Consider the following 14,240-nt stretch of genomic DNA (forward strand, 5'->3'; position numbering starts at 1 on the left):
TCCCCCCTTGCCGGTTGACATGAGCCTTTGCGGCCATGTTGTCCATAAGGACTAGAACATGAGAACTGGTCACTGATTGCCTGAAATGCTTGAGAGCCAGAAAAATGGCTCTGAGCTCTAGCCAATTTATGGGAAGGGTCTGTTCTGATCTGGACCAAACGCCCTGAGCCAGGAGAGACACTTTAATACTGTCTCTTTAAGAGCATGCTAAAAACTGCAATTGGATGTGGTTACTCAAATGGCCATAAGATGGAGCCAGAAACCTGGGTTGTTTAGTCTGAGTCTCAGAAGAGAGCGTGAGTGTATCTCTGTTTCCTTCTGTTGGAAAGTATTGCCGTTCCTCCATTTTTCCTAATTAACTGATATTCACTGATTTGATGTAAGTCTGATACTGAACTGTTTTTGATACTGGAATTTGTTATTGGATTATCCCTGGATTGAAAACTGACTGATTTATCCTGTGAATGACTTTGGACTGCTTGTTTTGAACTTTGCTTAAACCTTTATTGAAAGTAAAACCCTACATTTACTGTACAGTGTATCTGTGTGCTGTGTGTGTACTACTCTCAAACATGTCTCCCTGTATGCGCTCGTTGTCCTAATGGGGAATTACCTCAACAATACATACACATACATAGAAAAAATATACACAAAATATGCATATAGAAAAAATATGCATATAAAAGAGCTCTTCAGAAGATCAAAAACATCAGAATGGCAGCCAAAACCATGTGATTCAAGACCTGCCTTTTTATGTGCATTATACAGTAAGTTTGATTGTTGTTGCCAAATGAATTCCTTTGACCGCCTCACTGTGGACACCTTTTTGTGTGTACACAAACATGAACAGTAACAGAAAATGTTCTTATATCACACTAGGTTATTCTCTTTGATAGAGGACCAGTAACATTCTCCCGCTACATCTGATGTGTAGACAAGACTGGAGAGAGACAGCATTGCAAATAACTTAGACCATGCCAGGGAGAGCTTTATAGGTAACTTGAACTAAACCTGAAACCACAGTGACAACCAATGCAACTCATGGAGCAGAAGTGTAATGTGTACAGATTAACCCATAACTGCTTACACCGATTAATTTTGTATGAACAGTAGCTTCCAGGTGTTCTTCAAAGACAAGACAACCTAGAGCTCATTGCAATAGTAACTTTGAGAACCTCCCTGTCTAGAAAAGGTTGTTAATGGCACATAACACAAAGTGGCTAAATTCGACATCATATTTGTCTGTGAAACATGGCTCAATGCATCTCTCCCTGACTCCATTACCACAGTAAGAAACTATCATGTTTACTGATCAGATTGTGAAATTCGTAGAGGAGGTGGTGTTGCTATCTTCTATAAAAAGTCCTTACATCTAAAAAACATCCAAGTTACCCAAGAGCTTGCTCTTCCTGAGACCATCATCTGTGAACTATCCTTAAATATCACATTTCGATTCTTGCTATGTTACAGAGCACCTGATTATGACATCGAACATGTAAACAAACTAAATTCATTACTAACATGGGCAACATCCTGCCCCCATGCTTTTATCTTTCTTGATGACTTCAATCTACCTCATATTAACTGGACCCTAAACAAATGTACAACTGAACCCATACATGCAACCTTCTACAATGCTGTTACAAATCTGGGACTGGAACAACTAGTAACCAACAATACAAGACTTAACAACTGCCTCAATGTCATCTTCTGCAATAGTTTGAATTTAATTTATGGAATACAAACTAAAGAACCCTTTTCCAACAGTGACCACAATATGATTGACTTTTGTCTTAACATACGCCCACACAAAAATCAACACAACGATGTGATCCCCAATTATAACTTCAAAAAAGGCAACTAGGATCTTATAGACAACGATCTCTCATCCCTTGATTGGCAATCTCTATTCACTGGATGCAATACTGTTGAAGACCATTACAACATATTTTTTCCTTGAAGTCAAAAGACTCATTAAACTATATGTACCAATAACAACTCCCAAAACCAGAAAAAAACAGATTACCCATAACAATAAGAAAACTTCAATCCAAAAGAGATCACTCTGGTGAAAAAACAAGTCTGGTCACGTTGCCAAATTCAAAAGCTGATACAAAAATTTATGCCACCAGATAAAGACTGAATGCACCAATTATCACATTAAACAAGAGGAAAACCTTCTACACACCAATTCCACCCATGCTTTTTACAATTTTGTAAACAACAAACTAAAAGACTCAAGGTCCATCCCACCCCTGATAGGACCTAATGGTAAAGACTGCAACGACGACACCATTAAAGCCAACTTCTTTAACAGATTCTTTGGCTCAATATTTGTAAACAGCAATGGATCATGCCCAGTATTTCCAAGCCGAACCACAGACAACTACAATGATCTAATACAAATCAATTTTACAGTAGACAATGTTGAAAAAGCACTATGCAATCTAAAACCATCTCTATCTATTGGACTGGACAGAATATGTGCCTACTTCTTAAAAAAGCTATCCACTGCCACAGCAGAACCTCTCAGCATAATCTTTGAAAAATCTTTCAGGACCAGCTCCTTGCCTAACCTATGGTCACAAGCCACAGTCATCCCCATCTTCAAAAAGGGAGACCCCAGCCTAGTTGAAAATTACAAACCAATCTCCTTATGCTGCATCCCCTGTAAAGTCATGGAATCAATTATTAACCAATCCATTATCCTCCACTTAGAGACAAACAACCTACTTTCTAATAAGTAATTTGGTTTCCGAAAAAAACTATCCTGTAATCTGCAACCCTTACACTGCAAAAATATATGGACTACACAACTCGATCAGGGCAAAGCAATAGACGCAATCTACGTAACTTCTATAAAGCCTTTGATTCAGTGGCACACGACAAACTACTCCTAAATCTAAAATCTTATGGTATCTCTGGACAACTGCATAACTGGATAGAAGCATTCCTGTCAAACAGACAACAAATAGTCAAAATTGGGAGCGTCCTATCAAATTCGGTACCTGTCAATACTGGTGTCCCCCAAGGCAGTGTTCTAGGATCAACTCTCTTCATACTCTACATAAATGACCTCTGTGATCACATTAAGAGCAACTGTGTTCTCTTCGCTGATGATGTAAAGCTGTTCAATACCACAGACAATACTGTTACCCTTCAAAAAGATCTTGACTATGTATCAGAATGGTCAAACAAATGGCAACTTCAAATCCCAACAAATAAATGCTCTGTCTTACATATTGGCAAAAAAAATCAGAAAATAAAATACAAGCTGAATAGTCAATACCTTGTTGATGATCCAAGCTCTTTAAAGGACCTTGGAATACTCATCTCTAATGATCTAAGTGCTAGAACCCACTGTAACTACATAGCCAAAAAGGCATTAAGAGTTGTTAACCTAACCCTATGTAGCTTTTTCTCTGGTAATATCACACTACTAACTAGAGCATACAAAACATTTGCTAGACCAATACTCTAATACAGCTCATCTGTCTGGAACCCACATTACGTATCTGATATTAGCACATCAGTTGAGAAAGTCCAGAAATATTTCACAAGAAGAGTTCTCCACTCCTCTACTCGTTGTAGAATATCTTATGCCACTATACTTGAAATTCTAGATCTAGAAAACCTTGAATTATGCCGTCTTCGGTCTGATCTAAGTATGGTATATAAAATCATAGATTGCACTGACTTACCTGTCAATGAATACTTCAGCTTCAGCCATAAAAACACAAGAGCAAACAATAGATACAAACTCAAGGTTAACCACACCAAACTTGATTGCAGGAAATACGACTTCAGCAACAGATGTCTGATGTCTGAAATACTCTACCTGACTCTGTGGTTTCTTCCCCAAACCCCAAAAACTTTAACCTTAGACTGTCTACTATTGACCTCACCTCTTTCCTAAGAGGTCTGTAGGGGGCGTGCATAAGCACACCAACGTGCCTACCGTCCCTGTCCTATTGTTTCTTTTATTTTTCATATATGTACCCATTTCATGTATTCATAACTATGTATATACTTATACCTATTATCTTGTAAGCGATTGAGAAATCAAAAGTGGCAAAACAAAGATGTCATTCATTCTGTGCACTGGTTCTTTCTACAACTAATTCAAAATAACTGATGGAGAATCCCAAAACAGCTGTCCCTGTAAACCAAAGTAGTTGAACTGATCGCACGTGGAGTCAACTGGGAAAGTATCAGCATCCTAGACCAGGTGAAATCCCCAAACAGAAGAGAATTTCTTGGTGCCTAGTTTTCAAACAACTCAGCCATTAACAGGCACATAGAGATAGACAATATTTATACTCCATTTGAAAGGAATAATTAAAAAAGCTAAAAAAGAAATAGAATAAAATAATACCAATGTCAGAGAGCACTAAGGATTCTACAGTTCAACCCTGAGTTACATATATTCTCTTCTATTAGTATCAGATTAGAATCTGATTCATTTTCTCCACTTACCATTCTGTTCAACAATTATTTTCCACTACTTTAAGCTGAGATTTTCTTCATCCCAGTTATGTGTAACCATTAATTGTTAACAATGAAACCAAAGATATACATTTTAAAAAGGATTGCATTCCTTCCTTCATTTGGAAATGGTTAACCAAATTCATTTTGGCAACATGATGCTTTTTCTCATCTATAGAAGAGACTTCTTGTTTTTTATTGCTATCTTCAGATCTGTTTACTGAAATTGTCTATGACATAAGACATAAAGAGATTCTTATGGGATTATTTGCTGAATTTTCCATAATATAATTCATGTTGGAATCAAATGTAGCAAATTAACTGTTTTCTTTTGCTTTAGAAACTGGGTTTTTTCCCCCCAATGGTTCAGTGTTACAGTGATTTAAAAAAACTGATTCAGTCTGACATTCTATGCTAAATCCTTTCAAACATTTAAATAAAAGATTTCTGTACACATAGGATATAATGAAAAATGTATATCCAAATCTTCTACACACAGGTATTCATCTGCATAGTGTATAACCTAAATAAAACATGTTATTGTTTATCAGCTTTGTGAACATTCACAGGAACCTGGCAAATCTAGACTGCCAGCCTGTTGCCATTCTATGTTTCTGCCAATTTTCTACTTGCAGTTCCAAAAAAACATATCAAAATGTCACACTAATGGAAATTAAGTCTGCACAATTCACACAGTCCAAACCAGGAAGAATATCTCTAAATAGCTACAACTCTCTTTGCAATGGGATATTGTTACAAATGATGGTGTCTGTATGCTTTGTATTGATGGAAAAATGTCATGGAACTATAGAACACAAATTAGAATTAACCAGCTTACTGCATGGCTTAATGTTATTTGAAGCAAGTTCATTTGGTTTCATGGTTTTTGTAATTTTTCAATAACAGTCTCATTCTTTAAACTGTTAGCCAAAGAAATAACTCTAGGATATAATAAAATGGGAGGCAATTTTAAAGGCACCAACCTGTTGATAAAAAACCAAGAACCAAATTACTAAAACTGATATTTTTACGTTAGTTTTTTTTTTTTTTAAAGGAAAAGGTTATGGAATGGAAACACTGGTTTCAAATGAGTAAAGATGGATTGCTCACATAAGAAGGATAAGATGTGTGATAACCCTATACAATTTCATGTATAAAAGTCTGTGGAAATACTAATTATTTGTCACCTTCGGCAATGGGATTTTGTATCACTTCCAACAGTAGTAGGATAATACAGAAGATACAAGACAATCTTTAAGGAACAGGAAGTTCATATGGAAATGGCTAAGGAACTATAAATACTGTTGTTCTTCTGAGCATTAGCCATCTGAGATACTTGGATTACTACATGTTGGTAGGGGCACCCTGAGTGGCAATTGTATTAGATAACCAGAGCCTATGTACTGGCATGTTCAGCATTAAGGACATGTTGCAAAAATAATATGGTGATCCAAATGCAAAAATAATAATTCCAATGCAATGATGTGATATGGTTGTCATTACTTGTAGTCAGATGTTATATTAAATGAAGTTTCATATAGGAAATGGTTAATTTTCTCTGCTATTATGCCAGTTGAATTTCTATGCTGAAAAGTTAAAGGGGACATGAAGACCACGTCACCAGCCACCTTATTTTTCTCATATTAAGATTTTTAGATTTTCTGCTGGAAGATGGACATAAGATAGCAGAGAAGAAGTATTTTGGATGTGGTAGCTCCATTTCAGAATCAGTTTTAGACAATTTGTAGAATGCTGTTTCCATAAAAAGATATATCAAAATGTCATGCCTAGTGTAAGTTAAGTCTGCACAATTTAATCTATTAGTAATCATATTTCCAAAGTGGTATAATCCTGTTTGAACTGCTGTAGCATTATAAAAGATAGTGCCTCTATCTTAATTTTGAAGGAAAGTAACTTCTTGGAAATATGCAAGCTAAACTAGAATTGGGCAGTTGTATTAATTAGAGATGCCTCTTCTCTACCTTTTATGTTGTCCTTTAGATAACAATAAATGATTTTTATATTCCTTTTCAACACTTAATTTTAAGTTTAAAAAAGTAAAGGTAAAGTTTTCCATTGTCCAGTTGTGTTCAATGGTTCATCACCTCTGTTTTTTGGCTGAGGGAGCCAGTATTCTCTGAAGACATTTCTGTGTTCATGTAACCAGCATGACTATATGCTGAGGTGCATGAAACACTATTACTTTCCTGACAAAGCGGTACCTATTTATCTACTTGCATTTGCATGCTTTTGAACTGTTAGGTTGGCAGGAGCTGTGGCAAGAATGGGAGCTCATCCTGCCATGTAGTACTTGAGTCTTGAATTGTCAGCCTTGCAGTCAACAGGTCCAACATTTTAACCACTAGGCCATTGCATCTCCTACACTTAATTTATCCACTGTTTTTTAATTAATCCTTTAGGCAGTTGTCAAATTCCATTAATAGCTATGTTATTCAAGAGAATAATACCCTCTGAAAATTTTGTCACATGGTCATATTTATATAGTCCACTACTTTCTCCCAAAATTTAGTATGAAAATACATGTGTTTTAAAGAAATATAATTCTCATGACATCTTTAGCAAAACACTGCCTTAGTCCTTGTCTATACAAATGTAGCAAAGTGCAATACATTCTAAATATTATTTTTTGTTGAATAAGTTGTGCCCTTAAGATTTATATTGCAGCATTGGAAAGATACATGTATGGAGCCCCTTCATTCAGCAGATCAAAATCTTGATTACATTTGCCACTTAAAAATAGATTGTCTAGACATAGACTTCGTATGAAATAATACAATGAGAATGAGAGTTATATATTGGAAAGATATATAAGAATTTGAATAATATTTACAATACATAAGCATATACGGTACTAGCCTATACCTGTGCTTCACTACAAAACTATACAATTGGGCTTAGTATGATCGGAGAGGAAAATAAGGGAAAAAATTGTGCTTCTGCCTACTAGCATCCATTGTTATTAATCTGCCTAGCGTCCTGTCAGTGTGTGAGAGAGTTGAGGGCTGTTTGGAAACTGAAACATCAAAATTGAAACAGTATTTGCTTTGTGAGCAAGAAGGAGACAGCAAGGAGCCTGAGTGTGACTTAACTCAACTGTTCTGTACTAAAGCTGCTTGGTCCTGTGAAACTAAAATTGAAATTCCTCTCCTCTGCTTGTGTTGTGCATTTGGAATAGATTTATTTTCAGGTGCGGGGAGTAGAACTCCTTAGCATCAGAGTGTGTTAATAATAATATACACAATACTAATGCTCTGATGGTCATTTTGAAAAAATCCTTTCTTAGTAAGCACCCAGAAGCCAAGAGAAACATATGTGTCAAATTTCAAGTTTGTAGACGTTATGGTTCTGGAGATTTTGCAATGATGTGTGAGTAGTATTTCACTTTTATATATATAGATTGTAATTGTAATTGTTAGATTTTATAATGATATACTTTTTTCTATTATATTTTTTCACTTTTTAAATCACTTTTTTGCATATTTCCATGAGAATGTATGTATTTGCATCATAATTATGTTTGTGTTTGATTCCTTTTCTTTTTCTAAAACAATGGAAATAATAATAATTTACATTATTTATAAATATTTACTTTATTTAGAAGAAAATAACATCCTTCTAGTAAAACAGAAAGGAAATAAAAGAAAAATCAGGATACCAATGATCAAACTCCTGATTGATAAAATTGTAAATTGCAAAAGATCCCACATAGTGGGATCATCAAATGTTAGGAAACAACTGGTATCAATATAAAAAAATGAATTTCTATGGAACAAATAATGAAACAATGGAAGACAGAATGGTCATTGGAAATGAAAAATATAAGCTTGTCAACATTAGGAGATACATCTTCCAGGTGACTCATTGTCACCATTTGTCATTGCTATAATCTTATTTTCAATGATTTTGCAGAAAATGAATGAATCTTGGCTATCAAACAGCAAAAAATAAAATTCTCACATTTGCTTTATAAGGATAATCTGAAGCTTTATGGAAAATGAGAAATCAAAACCAGTCATTGAGAAACTTTTTAGCACAGATATAGCAGTGGAATTTGGCCTAGAGAAATGTGCTAAAGTAGCAATAAAGTTGGGTAAAATCATGAAGAGTAATAGAATTTAAATGCTGAATGGCCCAAACATCAGAAGAGTCTTGGTGAGAGTTTCAGGAATAATTGTAAGGCAGGTAGTACCACAAAATTTGGATAAGTTCTTTCTCATTCTTAGCCATAAGATTTATCAACTGACAGATCAACTATTGCATACACAGAGGCCTAGTACTCTTCAACTTATTCATCAATGATTTGGATGACAGGATAGATGGGGAACTCATCAAATTTGCAGACGACACAAGCTAGCAGAAATAAACACTCCAGAAGATAGGCTTAAGATACAGAAGGATCTTGATAGACTTGAACATTAGGTGCTATCTAACTAAATGAAATTCAATGGTGAAAAAAGCAAGGTTCTATACTTAGGCAAGAAAAACAAAAGGCACAAGTACAGGTTATATGATACCTTGCTCAATAGTGGTGGTTGTGACATGGATCTTGGAGTCCTAGTGGATAATCATTTAAATATGAGCCAGCAGTGTGCTGCAGCAGCCAAAAAAGCCAACACAGTTCTAGGCTGCTTTAACAGAGGGATAGAATCAAGATCACATGAACTGTTAATATCACTTTATAATGCCTTGGTAAAGCCATACTTAGAATACTGCATCCAATTTTGGTCACCAAAATGTAAAAAAGATGTTGAGTGCAGAGAAAAGCAACAAAGATGATTAGGGGACTGGAGGCTAAAACATATAAAGAATGGTTGCTGGAACTGGATATATCTAGTCTTATGAAAAGAAGGACTAGGGGGTGACATGATAGCGGTGTTCTAATATCTCAGTAGCTGCCAAACAGAAAAGGGAGTCAAGCTATTTTCCAAAGCACCTGAGGGCAGGACAAGAAGCAATGGGTGGAAACTAATCAAGGAAAGAAGCAACTTAGAACTAAGGAGAAATTTCCTGATTTAGAACAATTAATCAGTGGAACAATTTGCCTCCAGAAGTTGTAAATGCTCCAACATTGGAAGTTTTTCAGAAGAATTAGATAACCATTTGCCTGAAGTGGTATAGGGTTTCCTGCCTAAGCAGTGGGTTGGACTAGAAAACCTCCAAGGTCCTTTCAACTCTGTTATTCTATTCTGTTCTGTTCTGTTCTGTTTATCTGTAACTTTTCCTGTTCTATCTGCAAAGAGAATCTACATTTCCCTTGCAAGCGTCATCATTCTCCAAGTCTTTTGTAAATGGCTGTGGCTTGTAAGATCTAATTACTTGTTGGATATTAATGAATTGTTTGTTTTTTTTCTTGGAGGAAAAACTGTTCTTCTGGGAAGGGCACTTCAAAAAGAGAAATGATGGTGGATTTTTAACTACTCCATTTCTCTCCTCCATGCACCTTTTTTCCTTCCTAGGCAGGGAAATAAAAGTGAGGAATGAGATTTGGAGTAGAAGACTGATAAAACTGCTTCAGCATACTGACTGTGTGAGATAATTATCTTTAAAATTGACATCCATATTCCTTTCTGGAAGAGCAAAGAAAATGAAAAGAAAGAGAAATCTGGCCTACTCATATTTTAGGTCTCAATTGGATTAAATACAAGTTATAATTTTATTTACTTATTAGATCTATCAAGTGCCTTTCCTCCAAAACCTCAAACCAATGTCCTCTGCTCCATTTATTTCCTCCACAACAGATTCTCACCCTGCAACATAAATTTGACTGAGAAAAGCAACTTGCTTAGGGAATCCACCTTCCATGACTGAGGGTGGACTTAAACCTGAGTCTCCGTAGTCGTTGTCTGACATCTTACTTAACCATTACACTACTGTGAGTCATGATTTTGCCACAGTTGCCAATAATCAAGAGCTTTGGGGCAGTGGTGGGATTCAAATATTTTTACCATTGGTTCGGTGGGTGTGGCTTGGTGGGTGTGCTTTGCATGCATGCACACACTTTGCATGCCTGTGCACACCAAATGTGAACTTTGCGCAGGCACAGAGGCATTCTAGCTCACCTCCTGCAAGTCTGCAGTCTCCCGGTTGCTTCAGCAGCTGCCGCTTAGCACTCTGCTGTGCCGCGCAAAGCAGCTGTGCTTCAAATTCAGAGGATAAAAGTGAGTATGGGAGCCCAGGTGGGTGGGTAGGCCCAACAGCAGAGTGGTGGAGAAAACTAGTTCGGTCTCCGCTGCTCATCGCTGCTACTGGCTCGGCAGAACTGAGCTGAACCGGTAGTGTTAAATTCTGGGCATGGGTGCAAGTAATTGAGACGAGTCAGTGACTTAGTGAACTTCAACTCTTTATTAAGGATCAGAAACAGAGAGCAAAACCTTGGTCAGCAGTAGCCCTTTTATAGAGCTAGCTACTGACCTGTTAACCAATGACCTGTGTCCAAATGCTTAACTTTTTGCCCAATGAGAGATGTTAAACTAATAGCCAATCAGGTTGCTCCATGAGGACCAATCCCAGTTCGCTATCCAAGGGCCAATCCAAAGTGCAGGATTTCAAGCCTGCTTAACATAATGTTAATAAGTTTTAATAAATGGTTTTTTGTTAGTTCATAACAGGTAGAATACCACCACTGCTTTTGGAGGCAGGATAACTGTTGTTAGCATATCAAATCTGGAAAATCCAACACTGAAGTTAAAATGCTGAAAGAGAGCATTGGATTCTAAAGTAGCATATGTTCTCATATGTCTTTATTTTGGGGAACATTTATGAGAAATGACAGCCATAGCATTGGCCAAATATGATAAGCATTACAAAAATGCAAAAGTTCAACTATTGAAAGAAAATGCATTGATTTCAATATAATCAAACTAGTATAAATGGAATGTGTTTATTGGCTTACTTTTGACCTCACTAGCTGTTCACCTGAATATTCTTTTATGTATAACTAGTTAATGGCCAAAGTATAGATTTTACTTATGAATTTTTGAGTTTCAAACTGTCTGAACAAACATGTATAAAATGCCAATCTAAAAGGCCCTGAAATAAAGAGAAAGCATACCATAAACACACTCTTTCTTGCCTTCTCCCACTTTCCACTTGTATATTGCTTGCTGATTTTCATGCATACAGTACACTGTTTTCTTGTAATGACTGGGTGTTATATGTTCTGTATTGACTATGAATGTCGGCAAAAAAAGCTTTTTTGTTAAGCAAAAAAACTTGTGCTTGTTTGGATTTACAATTAAAATGGACTTACAAACAGCATCTTAGAGTGTAACCTGTTTGTAAGTAGAAAATATCTGTATGTGGTTGCAAGATTGGGTAATGTGGGTATATTGGATATTCTTGAAGATTGTTGATTTCTGTGATAGAATGGCCAACACTTGTAGTTTTTCATAGGAAACCAGAATAATAAAACTCATTTAAAATCTCCATATTGTGGAAATCCTCTTGCTTTAGTAGCTTTTCACAATGCAAGACACCTTAAATCTACATCCACCTGACTTTGAGAAAATACCTCCAGAATCCCAGAACTGGCTTACCATGAATCTCAGGGAAAAAGACCAGCACAATTTCAACATTAGAAATACTTATACCTGAATATTTTTCAGTTTTTCTCATTCCTATTTCCTATTTCTTACTTGACAGCTTTGCATGGTTGCAGTATTTTTGGATGTGTTCCTGCTAAATAAACTCAAATTCTGCAAGCTGTGGAGATGTTATAGTAATTTCACTGTCTTGGAAAGAACTTATCAGGATAAATATGTACAGAAGAGATATCACACTGCATAAAAATGATGACTATAAACCACTTTACGAGGTCAAAAATTATATAAAAATTAAGTTATATGGTTAATTCTTTGGACAGACATGATTATATCTGTTAAAGATATAAAGAATCTCAGTGGCGCAGTGGTTAGAGTGTTGTATTGCAGGCCACTTCTGCTGACTATCAGCTGCCTGAAATTTGGCAGTTCAAAACCCACCAGGCTCAAGGTTGACGCTGCCTTCCATCCTTCCGAAGTGGGTAAAATGAGGACCCAGATTGTTGGGGGAAATAGGGTGTCTCTGTAAAACCACGTAGAGAGGACCGTAAAGCACTATAAAGCAGTATATAAGTCTAAGTGCTATTGCTATTGTTAAAGGAAGCCTGGCAGTATAAGACAATAGGAGCACTATTGTGTTCTTCTTCTAATTTTCCAATATTCAGCAGCATTGTATCACCATTTATGGCCCTACAATATTCCAGAAATGAATGGAATATATCAGTGTACACCATGTGATGTAAGCACTTCTCACCACACCCATCCATAATTCCCTTAGCTCAGAAGGGTGAAGGCAGAGCACTATACAGGCATGGTGATGAGCTGGGGTTGACAAGTGTAATGATACTGAAGTGCTTTTCAGAAATTTAATTTCCTACAGAATAGTTCTTCTCCCATGGCACTAACTTTTCTTTGTCTAATAGATTTTCTGACAGGAAACACTGAAAGTACACTAATAATTGCCTGCTCCTGTTATGGTTCATGAATCCAGATATAAAATAAAATAAAATAAAAATCTATTTGCTAAGGAGCTTTTTGAGCAACTAAAAGTATGCCTATAAGTTAATCATCCTAGGACATAAGAGTATCAAAATAATCTTGATTCAGGAGCATTAATCATATTCATGTAAGGTGGTTTCCCATAATATTGTTCAGAATGTTCTTTCATTACAAGTCTGGTGTGTATCTTTTTAGCATCTGGATGAGCTCAGCAATATGACACCAATAAGAAATATTTATTTTCATCCTTCCCTCCCACCCTTATAAATAAGGATCTGTATGAAATTGAAAATTTCAATTACCTTTTTGATTGAGTATATGCTTTCATTACAGACTTTACATTTTTGACTCTACAAACTCAAAATTAAGAGACAATCCAGCTGATGATTTGAAGCTATCCTACTTCAGGGGTGTCAAACTCACATTGTCACATTTAGCATCCCTTCGCTAAACTGGGCGTGGGCATGGCCAACGCATGATGCACCCAACCCACAGGCCGCGAGTTCGACACCCCTGTCCTAGTTGGTTAAAGCAGAATTTGGACTATTTGAAGAAAAGCTGATCTCTTGATCTGGAAGAAGAAAAGCCATCTCCAAAAAGTTGTGGGAATTGATGGTATGGTTGATCTACTCCTTAGATTCACCAATCATGAGGAAATCATGGTTGTTTGGTGATGACAAATAGGAAGGTTTTATGATTATTATAGGTAGATTTTTTTGATTGTAATTATTATAGCTATTGTTTTTATATATTTTTTATTTTCTACTATATGTAAGCCTTTTGGAAGCTTTGATTGAGACTGAGTGGCAGATAAATTGCAGTAATAAATAATAAAAGGGGGTAGAACACTAATGACATACATTCTCTGTTTACTTTTATATTGCTCAGTAACAGGAATTCTCTGGTTTAATTAACTGTGAATGAGGCCACTATCATCGTCATAGATATAATTTCTGGCAATATAATTGTCAGTTATATGCTTGGTTATTACTAAAGGGTCATTGCCAGGTTTAAAAAAATGTTACTTTTTTCATGAATTACTTTTCCCAGTGGAGTCTTCTTAAGCAGATAGGTTTCTTTATTAACACATTCATTCTACCAGGTTTTGACTTACATAAACTGTCTCCAGATATATATCTTCAAGGAACAATTGACCTTTGAAAAACTAAATGCCACAACCTTATCATCTTAGATTAG

At 36.0% G+C, this 14,240-nt stretch overlaps 1 long non-coding RNA gene across 1 annotated transcript in view; it reads left to right on the plus strand.

The window, feature by feature from the left end:
• The first annotated feature begins 10,604 nt into the window (after positions 1-10,604).
• The window catches only part of LOC148128772 (uncharacterized), a 108,463-nt gene continuing 104,827 nt past the window's right edge, over positions 10,605-14,240 (plus strand). Inside the window, exon 1 of the long non-coding RNA XR_015746143.1 lies at positions 10,605-10,664. This is a non-coding gene — a long non-coding RNA (uncharacterized LOC148128772). The remainder of the gene's footprint in view (positions 10,665-14,240) is intronic.

Source organism: Notechis scutatus, chromosome Z (genome assembly GCF_049901735.1).
Source record: "Notechis scutatus isolate UNSWTSFEM ecotype Mainland chromosome Z, rNotScu1.2, whole genome shotgun sequence".
NCBI lineage: Eukaryota > Metazoa > Chordata > Lepidosauria > Squamata > Elapidae > Notechis > Notechis scutatus.